Source organism: Rattus norvegicus, chromosome 17 (assembly GCF_036323735.1).
Source record: "Rattus norvegicus strain BN/NHsdMcwi chromosome 17, GRCr8, whole genome shotgun sequence".
Classification (NCBI taxonomy): domain Eukaryota; kingdom Metazoa; phylum Chordata; class Mammalia; order Rodentia; family Muridae; genus Rattus; species Rattus norvegicus.
The window spans coordinates 10,285,587-10,300,162 of record NC_086035.1 but is presented as its reverse complement, the minus strand read 5'-3'; the positions used below and the strand labels follow the sequence as shown (position 1 = coordinate 10,300,162).

The following is a 14,576-nucleotide window of genomic DNA, read 5'->3' as shown; positions in this document are numbered from 1 at the left end:
AGTCTCTCTAACCTTTCCTTCGAAGGTCTGTCCCTTCCACTGCCTGGTAGCATTCCCTAAAGTTTCCCAGCAGGAGCAAAGGCATCCAGACACCCCATGTGCAGCCGTTATATGGCCTAATCATCCAGCACAAACCTCCAGCCATTCCCGATCACCAGAAATTCAGACTCAGGGGCTCAGAGTTCAGATCTCAGGCTTTGAGTCAAATAAACTCAGGATAAGCCTCACCATGCAGTCCACCAGCTTTGTGACTTCAGTTTGGGGCGGGATAAACCAGAATGATTACTAGCTAAGACACCGCACTAAAATTCCACCGTAGTATGTCATATCTGGATAGTGTTCCACCATTTGCAATTGGTATTCAAGTTTCATTGTATCCTGATTTGAGTGTCTGTCCGTTTATACCTCCCACCCCTCTCCTGGTTGAAAGTAACCCTTGAGCTACAGTGTACTGTTTGTTTAGTCTGTGTCTCCTAGTGATACAACTTCCTAGGTGCAAAGAGTCCTGCCCTAGCTCTAGATCCCAGCATGCATCATGGTATGGTATCACCATTTAAAGCTGTTAGATTTGGTCAGGTCAATCTGCTGCCATTGCCCTCAGTCGTGTGGGGGTATAAAACGGGCAGAGCAATGCCCACTGGATTAGGCTGTCACGTGCATCAAGTGAGAGCATTGGTGAGAACAGGCCTGGGTCCGGAGGGGAAGGACATTGTTATTCTGATTTTGTTGCCCAGGCTGGGAAAGGATCATTGTTCAGGACCATGACTTATGGAGGGCGTTAGCTCACGGTGGCTCTACAACTCATAATGGATAAACGACCACTGTAACAGAGTTTGACGTTAGAAGTATCTCTCTTCCCCAACCCCTCTTCCTTCTCTCTCCTTCCTTCTCCTCCCCTCCTTATATCTCTGATAGAACAGCACAGCAAAAAGGTCTTGGCTGACTCCTCCGTGTTGGACTTTCCGGCCACTCAGACAATGAGTCAGACCATTTCTGTTCATGATGAATTGCCTGGCATATCCCATTACTGCATGACAAAACGGCCTAAGAGCCTCTCCCAGGTACTTTTTCCCTACTAAGGATCTCTATGTGCCTCTCTTGTTAATCCTTCTCTGGTGACTTCAGAAGGGATTTCAGAGTCACCCACGGGGCAGCCCCAGCCTCTCCAAAGATGAGTCTGTGGTCTGCAGATCAAGATCATTCCTTTCAGAATGCTCACAGCTGGTCACACGGAAGTCCTCCAAAGGCAGCTGGAGGCACGGAAGAAGGCCAGGCATGGTGGCATGGGTCCGCCATCCCAACACTTAGAAGGTCGAGGCAGGAGGACAGGCCAGCTGTGCTACATGAGACCCTGCCTCCAAAAGAGAGCGTATGGGAAGACTCTGCGGGCCTTATACAAATTCAAGGCATTTTATGTGAGTAATCCTAGAACCAATGCCCCATAGATAGCAGGGGATGGCTGTCAATTTATTTCAGAGTGTAGTAACTACTAAAGAACTGAAATTTGACCATCGGTACAGCAACGGAAAGTGGTAGAGTAATGCTACAAGTGGATGGCATTGTGATGTGATGCTGTCGTCTACAAACGTGTTGAACACACTTTGATTGAATACATGGTCAGAGAGGGACCTCTTTGAGGGAGTGGTATTTGAGCATTTGAGCTAAAATCCAAGTGACTAGAAGGATTTGGCCCTGTGAGAGACGATGATGGGGGTGACAAGTAAAGAAAATAGCAACTTATATATATATTTTTTAAGCAGCTCGGGGTAGAAATTGAGGTCATTGGAAGGGAAGTTGGTGATTCAGAGGACAAGTGTTGGTGGTAAAGCTGCCAAGTGGGGCCTTGGAGGCTGCGATGAAAATATGGAAATCAAATGAGCAGTCACATGAAGAGAAGGGAGTTCCCTGGTTTAACAGTTACAAGTGAACAGCGATTGTGTGCTAGGTGGTGGAGATCCCGAGAAAAAGGTGGATCCAGCTTTTACAGGACTGGTAGCCGGGGTGGAAATAAATAATTATAATATACGACTAAACATCTAGTAAAGGGACTTACAGGCTGACCCTACAGCACGAGAGATTTCACTGACACGAAGGACGCTTCACTTTGTGGAATAAACCTAAGTAGTAAGGTTGCTCCCAAAAGGTAAGGGGCACGGGTGCTAAAGCCCGGGATGAGTCTGCTCAGAATGAGTCTTCTCTCACGTTGAGAACCAGGATAAGCGAGATAACCAGGGAGGAGATTCGGCCTTTTGCTAGTGAATGACCTTAAATATCCCATCTTCAGAAAGCTCTCCCTGGGGGTCGGTTAATGACATATCCGGATGAGATATCAAAGACAGCTGAGTGGTGTCTACAGCTGAACAGGTAGGTGTACAGATGTGGAGAGAGAGGGGAAAGAGATTTCCAAGACGGGATGTCCTAGCAACAGACACCCCCACCCCGTGTACCCGAACTTCAAGGCAGAGTTAGGAGTCTAGGGAACTCCCCTGTCTCCCTCTTGCCTTCCCAGCCGTTTCTTCTGCCACTCGCTGTTGTCCCAGCAGCCAGCCCCCGCCTCCCTTCTCAGGAAGCTCGGGTCTCCCTGGGAGCCGGGCTGCCCTTGGGGGAGGCCTCTGAGCTGTGCTCCCTGCAGCTCCGCCAGCTTTCGGGGCGACCTTAGAGGGGCTCTGCGCCCCCCGTGTGGCTCGCGCTAAGCCCGGCAGGAGGGAGCGTCTCGGCGGAGGAGTGAGGAGGACGGGAGGGAGAGGCGGGCCAGAGCCTCGGTCCCGGGCGCCCTGGTCGGCCGCGGAGGAACTGCAGCCTCCAACAGGTTCGTAGACCGCGCTCGCTCCGCGTCGCCAGCCGAGTGGCCCGGGGAGACCCTGGCCGAGGGTCCGCGCTGCCCGCAGCCCTGCGCGCCGCCGCTCCGGCCTCTCCCTCCGCAGCGCTTTCCCCCGCTCCCCCGCTCCCTTCCACACCGCCCCGGGGACAGCTCCCGGCTCCGGCGGGGCTCGGCGCGCCGCGGGTCCGAGCGGCCCCCGGGGCTCTGCGCGCTCGCACCCGGACTGACTGGGACGCGGCATCCCGGCCGCGACCCACGGAGCGCAGCGCCAGGGCCTGGACGCTCCGGGGGCGGAAGGCTGCCCTGTCGGGGACTCCCGTTCCTCCCCGAGTGGCGGCGCGGGCGCGCTGGACCCAGGCCTAGTCACCGCCGCGGCCCCAGCCTGGGTCTGCAGTCCCCGAGGCCTGGCGGAGCAATGGCGGGGCTCAGCTGGGACTCGGAGAGAGGGTAGAGGGGACCGGCACAGGAGGGTCCCCGGCTCCAGCGGGGCGAGCTGGGCCTAGTCTGCACTGGGAGGAAGGAGTGCGCCGCCCCCCTTTCCTGCAAATGTCCACCCCACCTCCGGGTGGCGGACTGGGGAGAGATCAACCCAGAAGCCTGCGGCTGCTGGCTGCAACCGCTGGCTCCGGCTCTGCCCGGAACATCCCTAGAAAGTGTGAGGCTGAGTTTCCGTCGGAGGGGAGGGGGAAGGGGCTGAGAAACAACAGGGAAGCCGCTGGAAGGAGCCGGGCAACGGCAGACTCCCCTCCTTCTTGTCCAGGGCTCCACCCCCACCTAAAGAAAAATCCGAGCTTGCCAGGGAGGGAGGACGCAGAAGCGACCTGGGCAGCAGGTTGTAAAGGCGGTTTTGCTCTGAGAGACTACAATTAACTAGAAAAGAGGTTGAGCATGAGAAGCTGGGAGGTTCCCAGACAGGGAAGCCAGCTCCTGGGCAGAAAACCAACCGGAGAAGAAAAATCTCCACTCGGGAGTTGAAGCTGGGAGGGCCCGCGTGTCACATGACCCGCTAGTTCTCTCAAAGACTCTCGCAAGCAGATAGGGCCTAGGGAGCAGAGGTGTCCCCTAAAATCACTCAGCAATTTACTAGTAGAATTGAGCCTAGAACCCAGGCTCCTTAACTCCTGGAACTATATGGTTCCATAGGAGGAAGAACAGGTGGCCTCTAGGCTGAACCCAGCCTCGGCTTTAGCCTTCTTGGCACACAGCTACAGGTAAATAACCTCCTGAAACCTCCTTGACTATTCAAGAGGGCACCCCTTCTTGAATAGCACACAGTACACACTGGGTTAAGGTTTAACGTCATAGCTATAAGGTTCGTTTAGTACGGTGCCTGGCACATCAATACTGAAAATAAATAAACTGGGTAGCTGTCACCATTAATTATTCTTTCTGAAAACGTGTTCTGGGGACACACTTTTGGGAGGATGAAGAAGTGCCCCCAAGGCTGCCACAGGCCAGCAGAGGAAGCAAAAAGTACAATTAAAATATGGTGTGATAAGTACTCAGGCTAGTAAACAAGGCTGTGGGATTTCCGAAGCAGGAGTGTTGGATTGTGGGAGAAAAGAGATGGCAGACAGATGGAGCTGTGTATAAAGGCCTGGGGGTATGAAATCACAGCCGCCAGTATGATGTCACCAAGCCAGAAGGTCCCCAGGATGGAAGGCTGAGGCCAGTCCCCAAAGTGCCTTTCTGGATGGAATGTTTCAAATATATTTATAACAGAGGAAAAACATAGGGACTAGGGACATGGCTCAGCCTTTAGGGCAGCAGCGAAGCGTGTGCCAAGCCCTGGGTTTGATTTCTAGCACCACATAAACCTGGAACAGTAACACATAACTGTAATCCAGATGGAGGCAGGAAGATCAAGAGTTCAAGGTTATCCTTGGTGACAAAGTGAGTCCAAGGCCAGTCTGTACTTCAGGAGACCCTTAGAGAGGGAGGGAGCAGGGTAGAGGGATGACACTGTCTATCTTCAGTGGCTGACTAATTTAACTTCCCCTATACACATATCCACTCTTCTCTCTCTCTCTCTCTCTCTCTCTCTCTCTCTCTCTCTCTCTCTCGCACACACACGCACACCACATCACACCACATACACATACCATACATACATACCACATATATACACATACCACATATAAACACATACCACATACACACACCATACATACCATATATACACCACACCACATACATACATACATACCACAGCATACATACATACCACATATACATATACCACATACATATACCATACATACACACCACATACATACAAATACCACATAGACACACACCATATACAAACACCATACACACCACACCACATACACACACCATACATACACACCACACCATACATACACACCACATATACACGTACCACATAGACACACACCATATACACACACCATACATGCACACCACACACACACATACCACACACACACACACCACAGGAACACCACACATATACGTACACACACATACACACACTAATTTTTTTAAAAAGCCCAAGACATCGTGTAAGGCTTTGTATCATTGTGTGCAGAGATATTTTCAACATCAATAACCCCTTCTGTCACCCAGATGCTGTGCCACCTTAGATGTCATTAAATCTTGAGCTCCCTGCTCCCTCTAGTTCTCTCCAGTTTTCAGCAGGAAGTTTTGAGGACTAAGCCATATTGTGCTGACACATACGTTAGAAGGAGCTCCTTTGGGAAGAGTGGGGAGAGGACAAATGTTACCCAGCCAGAATTTTATGATGACAGCACACCAGCCAGTATCCACGAAGAAAATCAAAAAGACAAATTGAGTCCTATAAAGAAAAACTGAGTTTCCCCTCCAAGTGACCATCATCGTGAACTCATACAATGGAGGCGTGGTGATCAATAAGTCACATTTTACTGAAATGTGAGTGTCCCCAGTACTGAACAGGGCCAGGATCTTTGAACGGTTCATGTATACAGCTTTTCGGTTCACTATTTGCTTAGAAGATTTGGCCTTTGGATTTCCTGGTACATTTAGCAATATGCTATTTCCTTCCTTAAAAGTAGGGCAGGGGATGTTTACCTAGTCTCCAGGATGAAGGTCGTGTCTGCCAGCTAGTCTTTGGGACCTGTCAGGCTTCCTTCATATAGGCTTTAGAAGTGACTTGAAGGTAGGTTAGTGGCACCAGTCCTCTGGCCACTGTGCTTACTTCCCAGGTGGCTCCCCGGCTCTTGTTAGCAAAGGGCTCTGAAGTCAGACGCCCATACTCCATCTCTGTGGAGTTCTGCTCAGTTTCTTTTAGTCCTGATAGGATTACCCCAATGAACATGAAGCCTTTTTCTCCATTTGCCCTGAATTTGGCCACACCTCCCTCTGGGCTACAGACTACAGCTCCTTTGATGTAGTCAGTGAGTAGTGTTTGGCCCAGGCTCTGTCAGAACTCAGAATTCTGTGTCTCTTTAGAGTATAAAGTCTCTCCAGGGACTGCTGCAATGTGACAGCTATGTTGAGTGGCTGTGCCTTGATTGGGCTCTGGTGTTCTGACTTAGAAGTTTGTATTTTCCCTTTTCAGGAGAGCCCCTACCCTGTGAAATACTGTGAAGGGTAATAACTCATAAGTTACCCTAAGTTAAAGAAAGACGAATGAGGAAATAAACAAGGAGCTCTTAACATCCCCAGTGATGGGAAGTCAGCAGAAAGTAGCCAATGAACTTGCCTCATGCCTGGGCAGAAGATTCCATGGGCAAAGCCAGTAACAGATAGTAAGCGTGCACCTGTGATGTTAGGTTGAGCTAACAGATCCAGATATGCCATGCAGAGTGCCTCAGAGGGACTCTACTCTTCCTTCAAGACACTTAGTCACTGACTAGCTCTTCCACATCAAGCATTGTAGGTACCAGTGACACTGAATAACTGGACACATGCGACACCTGCTTCCCTGGGGCTCACATACTCAGAGTAGACACCATCATTGAAAGCAATGCAAAGACAATTATGAAAAACACTTAGACAGATGTGGAAACGGTGACATGGAACTGGTGTCCAAAAAACAGTCATGTCTGTGGGGAAGCACACTTCACACACACACTCTGAAAAAAGCATCACCCCACGGCCAGGGCCAACATGGGCTGTATCACTGAAGCAAAAGGTTTGCTCCAGGAAGCAAAACAAAGAAGGGTTTGCTCAAAGGGGCTTCTAGGAGGTCCCCTGGAGGCAGACTGAGGTCTCTTGGTCTTCTCCCACTCTTTGACTAAGAAATCACTTTCCTAGCCAAGAGTTTTCTAGGCTTGGAGTCTATGTCCCATGTTGGGTGCCAAATATTAAAGAAATTTTATGGGTTTCTGCCTTGCTCTTTCCTGTTTACCTCCCGAGTGAACAACACAGAGACATCAGAATTTATTTATTTACAAGCTACAAACCTAAACTGGGCAGGTCCCAAGACTGTTATAACCTGGCTAAGCTATTAATAACCAGATAAATGCCCCATTACTTGCCAAGTAAGACTTGCTCTGTTTCATGTTTGTCCTCAATGTGAGCTCCTATTGGCCTTGTGCTCATGGTCTCTGCTTATGATCCATCCTGCCTCATGGGGACCTCCTTCTTCCTCTACCTTTTCCTTTCTCCTCATGTTCCCACCTGAGACCCCCTACTCAATCTCAAGTTCCACCTTCCTCTCTCTCCTGCTCAGTCACAGGCTCCAGCCTTTTATTGTCCAATCAGAGATTGGGGAGCATTCTTTACAGTACATGGTCAATACAATGTCCATGTCCTGACTGCAACCTGATCTTGGGGTACAGAACTCAACATATAGTGCATAAGACCAACCCCTACACAGGCAGTGGGTAGGTGTCAGGTTGTTCTTGGGGAAGGAGAGGGGCAAAACTGGTAGACAGGCAGAGGCAATAGTGGCAGAGAGGAGTGCATGACCTGGGGTCTAGACTGCCTAGCACAGACCCCAGCCCTCCACGGAGACACTTGGTAAATTCAGGGAAGTTGTCTTTGTGACCTCCATATTCTTATGAATCCAAGTCCCTCCTTCAAGGGGATTGATTCAGTAAGGATTAAACAATGAGATATTCAGGGAGCCCTGGCACTCAGAGAATACATCTGAGGGCTGGAGGATGGTTCGTTCATAAGGTGCTTGCTGTGTAAGCATGAGCACCTGAGTTCAGATTCCCAGCACTCAGCTAAAAAGCTGGGTGTGGCTGTGTGCACAAGGAATCCTAGTGCTGGGGAGGTAGAGACAGAAAGCTTCTGGGGCTTTCTGACCAGATAATCTTCCCAAACCAGTGAGAGGCTTTGTCTCAAAAAAGTAAGGCAAAAGACAAGTGAGGAAGGCACCTGACATTACCTCTGGGACACACACACACACACACACACACACACACACACAGAGAGAGAGAGAGAGAGAGAGAGAGAGAGAGAGAGAGAGAGAGAGAACATATGCACAAACACAATCACATGCACCACATGTGCAGTGTGGTTAGAGGGCAAAAGAGAGAGGGCCAGCAAGATGCACATGCAGACCCCAGCTCTGAGGACTTACAGTCAGAGGCTGGAGATGGCTGTCATGTTCTATAGTAAGTGAGGGCTATCAGAATGCTTCAAGAGGGAGTCTAATAGTGGAGGGCAACAGAACCCCAAGGCCCAGAGAGGGAAGGGAATTTACCCACACTCACACAGCCAGTTACCAGCAGGACTCTGCCATCTGTCTCCCTGGTGTCTGTAGGACGGCAACGGCAGGTTATATTTTGTTCCTCCGTGACATCCTCACAGCCTATAAGAATTCCTGGTATATTCTCAGTAAATATTTATATAATACATTGCTGAGTCAGAGACCAAATGGAACAGGAAACATCAGAAACCTTGAATCCTTAAGACAATTAATGCGTTTAAAAAGGCAATGAGCAAACACCCTGCATAAAATAGATCAAACAGCTAGAGAGGTTTGTCCTGAGTCCCTCCAAACCCCAGGTTCTCTTATGATAAAACACACCGATGTGTGCACTTCCCTCTCTGCTCCCTCAATCCACAACAAGCACCACTTCATAGTGTTCAGAAGTTAATCTTGGTAATGTGCCTACAAGATGAAAACGGTTGCCGAGACTTCAGTGTGGTAATTGCCAGTCCAGAGAAAATACATTTCTCCATTTGCAAGAGGCAGGTCTTTGTGTTTTACACACACACACACACACACACACACACACACACACACACACACACACACACACACACACAGAGCCATTAGAATTCCTGTGGCTGACTCGTTGGGAAACTGTGACAGCCAGGCAAGCAAGTAGGGTCTTTCAGTTCAAGCAGCAGATGGCTAGAGGCCGAGAGCCAGCTCTCAATGCTGAACGCCTACTCAGAGCAGGGTACAGGGCCAGGCACCTCTCCAACAGCAGAGAAGCCCATCCCACCACTTCTTAGTTGAGCTGTGTGACCTGTCCCATCTTTCTCTGAGTTTCGACATCATAATCTATAAAGAGGAGAAAGACTGGTGAGATCCCTGGGGTCATTTTGACTTTGGCAGGCCATGTACGAGTGTCTCTTCAATGCTGTCAGTAACCCTGTATCGTAAATATATCCTCCTGTTTCCCGAATGTGCAAACACAAAGTCAGAAGGGTCTTCCTGAGCCATCATTCTTGGGCCAGGATAAGAGCCTGGCCTTCAAAGAGCTCAGGTCTAATGAGGAGAAAGAAAACAAACACATAAAATGATTTGCCAGGGGGTTGGGGATTTAGCTCAGTGGTAGAGCGCTTGCCTAGGAAGCGCAAGACCCTGGGTTCAGTCCCCAGCTCCGAAAAAAAGAACAAAAAAAAAAAAAAAGATTTGCCAGGTTCTATAAATTCTAAGAGAATTAAGGAAGGGGGTACGTAACACGGAATGGGCCTGTTTAACAAAAGCGTTCGGGGAAGAATCCAAGAAGAGGTAGTGAAGCTAACATCTCCATTAAAAAAAAAACAAAAAAGTGCTGGCCATGGGACAGGCATGCAGCACCAAGCAGAAGAAACAGAAAGTGTGGATACCCTGGATCATGGGAACTGCAGCAAGGTTGCAGGCTAGAAATGGAGTGACCAGTATGGGCAGGGGTGATGGGAGCCCTTAGAGGCTGGTGTTACCAAGGTCAGCACTGTGAGGTTGCCACTGGGCAACACTCTAACAGCTGCTGAGCCTGGGACAGGAGCTGGGGCTGGGACCAGAGCCCACTCAGAGATCTCCCCAGGGTGGGAGTTCTACAACCTCTCCCATGTCTCTATCCCACCCAGCCCAGGAGGCTGAGTCCCTTCTTATCCAAACCCACACCTCATCAAGCACAAAGCCTGCTTCTGCTTCTCCCATCTCCATGCCTCTCACTGCCCAAAACGTGGCAAGATGTTCCCAGGCTCCCACCTTCCTCCACATTCAAATCCCATCCCCCACTACTCAGAGGCACAAATGTGAGGCCCTTCAATGGTTCTCTCCCTGGCTTCTCTAAGGCTCCTTCCAAGTGGGCCTCAAGGACCCTGCCTCCAGTCCAGCCACATGCTTCCAAATTCCCCTACTGGACCACACATACTCCATGATTTTTGCAGATGGTGTTCCCTCTATGTGACAAGCCCTTTGCATTCCTCTTGGTCTCTCTAAGTTTCAGCCCTCAGCTCATTTTCTCAGGGAAGCTCCTGCTCCTCCTAGAGAGGGCTAGCCTTGACAAGCCTGCCGTAGAGTAGGACTCTTGCCGTATTTCAGTTGGCTGCCTTCTTGGCAGCTTTTCCCTTCTAGAGAAGGCCAGGGCAGATCTGAGTTTCAACTGTGGGTCAAGTCCTTATCTTGTCATCTTCTGCAGAAGGAAGCTGTGACTCTGGACTGGTCAGATAGTGAGATGTTCGAGACAGAGTGTTGAAACTGAGACCCTCCCCTGAGCAGTTAGGATGGGTAGCCCTCGAAAGGAGCTAGTCAGTGCGAAAGCTGACACTTTTCGCTAGCACAGGTCCTGACCTACTCTCTGCCTACTCACCCATTCACTCAACAGTTGACTAAGTACCTACTGTGTTCCAGCACCTACTATGTGCTAGCACTTAAAGTACTAGCTGTTTTGGACTCAGTAGGATGTTGAAACCAGGCAGTTAACTGCACCACCCATTTTTAATTTGTCGACTTCTCAAAGGTCAGGTACTTGACCCTGCACCCAGGTGGCCCAGCCCAAAGACACACCAGTCACCATTTGCACTTACATGCAGTTCCTGGGAAGAATGCAGTCCCTCTGTCCCTCTTTCGCCCCCAAACACACACACAGCCCCGTTGCCCACCCCATCCAATCAGAAAACAGTAACTTGGCCATGGATCCAATCCAGTTGCCAATTTTCCCCTGAGAGTAGGAATCACACCCATCCCTTTTACTTTTGTACCCACAGCCTTAGAACATGGCCTGGTATTCTCACTCATCCACTCATCCATCAGACACCTACAGCAGCCTGCTCAGTCCCGGGTTCTGGAGAACAGCCTGATGGAGCCTCTATTCCAACTGTGGGGTTAGCGGCTGAAGCTGTGTGTGGTGAAGGTTAACATAGTCGTGCAGGATGGGGGAGGGGGTCAGTAGAGCTAAGGACAGACTAACGGAAACAAAGGATCTAGAGTCCTCTCTGTGGGATCCCCTGTCTCACCACACAGTGCACCTCTGTGAGCTGGGCAGCCCCTCATCCTTCTGAACCTCAGATCCCACTTCGTTAAATGATAGTTGCACCTGAAGTGAGACTGTTACTGGAAAGAGGACAGGAAGAGTCCAGGGGGAAAGAACAGGTTACGATGGGAGGAAGTGGGTACACAGATGTTGCGGGCCCCTCAACACCTCTGGCTGTCAGCCAAGAAGAGGCCCACCAGGCCCTGAGTTCAGCAGCTGGATAGACAGTTCAGGGACTGTGATTTGGGATCAGAGCTCCACGCATACCTCCATGTGACCTGGGCCATCGTGCCAACTGCCTTCCCACCTCCGCTCTCCGTTAAATTGAACCTCTCTAATCCTCAGTGTGTCAAGACAGGTCCACCAGACCATGGGAGCAGGCTCAGTCAGCAAACACTGGCGGGACGCTGACATTGCCAGACCTTGTGAAAGGCCGGGAAACAGACACAGATGAGCCAACACTGGCATCTTACGGCAAGATTGGCACTGCCAGGACTAAAGGGAGGGAAGTAACTAGGGTTTGAGGGGCTCTCATCTGTGTGCCTTTGTAGCCAGGGTCCAGTTTACACACAGGAGGTAGGCACCATCAAAGCCCCATTATACAGACGAGGAAGCAGAGACTCAGAGAGATGCAGGAGATAGCCCCAAAGCCAGAACCGGAAACCAGACATGATCGACAACAAAATGTATCTGTGGACACCAGACACCCTGGTGGCACCATCCAGGCGTTTCCTGAGCCAGTAAACAAGATGGGCAACTGCTAGCAGGTCAAGTAGAGAAGGCGCCAGGAGTTTGATCTGATGCCAGACAGAGGCCCATCCTACTCAGCCCTTTGTTAGAACCGGAAAAAAGCCGTAGCCTTGGCTGGAGACCATAGTGACCGAGGACACTGGATGTCACGTTCACTTAGGAAGCCCAATCCCTAGCTATACTCTCAGCTCCAAATCCTCTCCTTCTCTAGGAAGTCAAGCATCTCTGACATGCTATCTACCCTGCTTGGTGCCTGAGGATCCTGCATCCCGGCTCATCCAGGAAGCACAGGTAAGGACACTACCCAAGGTCATAACCGTGGGTAGCATTCAGGGAGCCTCTTGCCCGGGAATAAGATCAAAGGGGTTTTTCCTTCTCTTCTAAGCCAGAGTGAGATGATTCTGTCAGGGGGATGGTGCCATGGTTCAGGCTTCATCTTCGGTGCGTTATCTTATCAAGTGCTTCCTCTCAAAGCCCGAGGTGGGCGTTCTCCCTAGTTTCAGATGAGAAGACTGAATCTTAGAAAACAGTCCAGTGCACAGGACTGGCAGGCGACTAAGGCTGAGTTCCAATCTACTCTTCTTGTCTGTGGTCCAGGAGCCAGTGCACACGGGGACTTGGTCAGTGTTTAACAGATGAACTAGGCAATTCATGAACCTTGTGTGGTGAAATGAAGGTGGGGCTGAGTCACCATCAGCTCTTTGCTCTGTCTGCTGAGTTACAGTACCCTCCTCCTCTCCCTCCTCCTCTCGGTCTTCATCCCCACATCTCAATAGTGGTGTCCATTGCCTGCTTCTGCAAAGACAGAAGGACCAGGGATGGGGCAGCTGACCTCATCTCCTGCAGGGTGGCAGGCCAAGCTCCACCTCCCCCACCGCCAGCATCCTTCCATCCACGGTGTCTCTTCCCACCACCCACTATCACTAATCCCATGTGCATAGTTGTAAACTTGCTTCTTTAAATAAACAGCCTCGAGTTTCCCAGCAAATAGTCTTTTAAGAGGAGGAACCGACTCCAGGCCACCTCATATTTAGCATACAGTGATCCACATATTTGCACAGAAAGAGTGTGTGTGGTTACAGGGTTCGCTGGAAAGCTATAGATACCGTGGCTCATCCAGATGGGAGCTATTTATGACACTGAGTCATTCACAGACAACTGAGGAATCCCAGGCTGGGCTCTGAGCCCCAGCACCACAGCCTCATGGCTCTCTGCCTCATAGTTGGGGGAGGGGCGAGGGATAGAAATCCCATCATGGAACAGACACAGAGGGGGCAATTCGGTTATGAGAAACGGAGACTTTCCCTTTGGTGTTTCCTGTTTCAAGCCAGTGTTCTCCACCCAGAGCATTCCACCTTCCTGGTCCATCAGAGCTAACATGTCACTGTATAGGGGAGAGAGAGAGAGAGAGAGAGAGAGAGAGAGAGAGAGAGAGAGAGAGAGAGAGACTGACTGAGGAGAGTTAGGGACCTACCCAGTGTTCCACAGAGAGTCTGTAACAGAACTGATACTACCAGCAGCCTGTTGACCACAGCCCGGAGGTCTTTGCTCCCTCACCACCTTCTATGGTTCCCCTGAGGAGCATCCTGTCCCGGCGACATGGGGGCCTCTCAGCACTGCCTCCCCTGGATCCTCTAAGCACTGAGCTGAGCAGAATCTCCCTTAGTTGAACTGCCTAGTGTTTGGATCAGGGCTCGCACACACTGTGTGTTCAATGCCCGTAGACTGAGCTATGTCAAACCTAACTCAGTAGCAATTCCTGGAGAACGCTAGTCCTCCGTTATCTCCCCCTTCCTTCTTGTCTCTGTGCCAGTGCTCTATCCATGTAAAAATAGGCTCCCTCCTACTTGCCACCCACTTCTGCCCAATTCTATAATGAATCAATTTTATTAATAGGCTTTGGGATGGAAACTTAACAAAGGCTTTTTGTGAACGTCACCATTTATCTCCCTATATAGTTCACTTCTCGAAGAATTCTAATAAACTAGTCAGGTGGGATTCAGCCCTTCCATAAAATACCATTAATCCTCTCGTTTTTTGCTCCATATACAATGTGTCTCTTTAAGCACTGGGGACCACAATATATCCAGTTGTTCTAACAGACAGCAGCGAGAGACACAAAGAGCATGGCTCTGGCGTCTGGGACTGAGTTACATTCTAGCTGGCCACTTAAAGGTCTCTAGATTTATATTGATTACCCAGAGACCTAGACAATTTAATTGTCACAGAGGTGGGGGATAATGAAACAATGTCTGTATACCGAGCGGGTCTGTACTGGGTGCTTTGTGAAGTCTTGTGGGTACATAAACAACTGACTGGGACTGAAGGACTCAAGACCCTTCCACAGCGGATCC

At 50.2% G+C, this 14,576-nt stretch overlaps 1 protein-coding gene across 3 annotated transcripts in view; it reads left to right on the top strand.

The window, feature by feature from the left end:
* The first annotated feature begins 2,188 nt into the window (after nucleotides 1-2,188).
* Cplx2 (complexin 2) overlaps nucleotides 2,189-14,576 on the top strand; it is a 73,302-nt gene continuing 60,914 nt past the window's right edge. The window contains exons 1-2 of one of the 3 annotated variants that reach the window (XM_039095303.2): nucleotides 2,189-2,364; nucleotides 12,434-12,513. The gene's annotated coding sequence lies outside the window, so the exon portion shown is untranslated. The other 2 variants (XM_017600440.3, XM_017600441.3) reach the window with 2 other exon arrangements.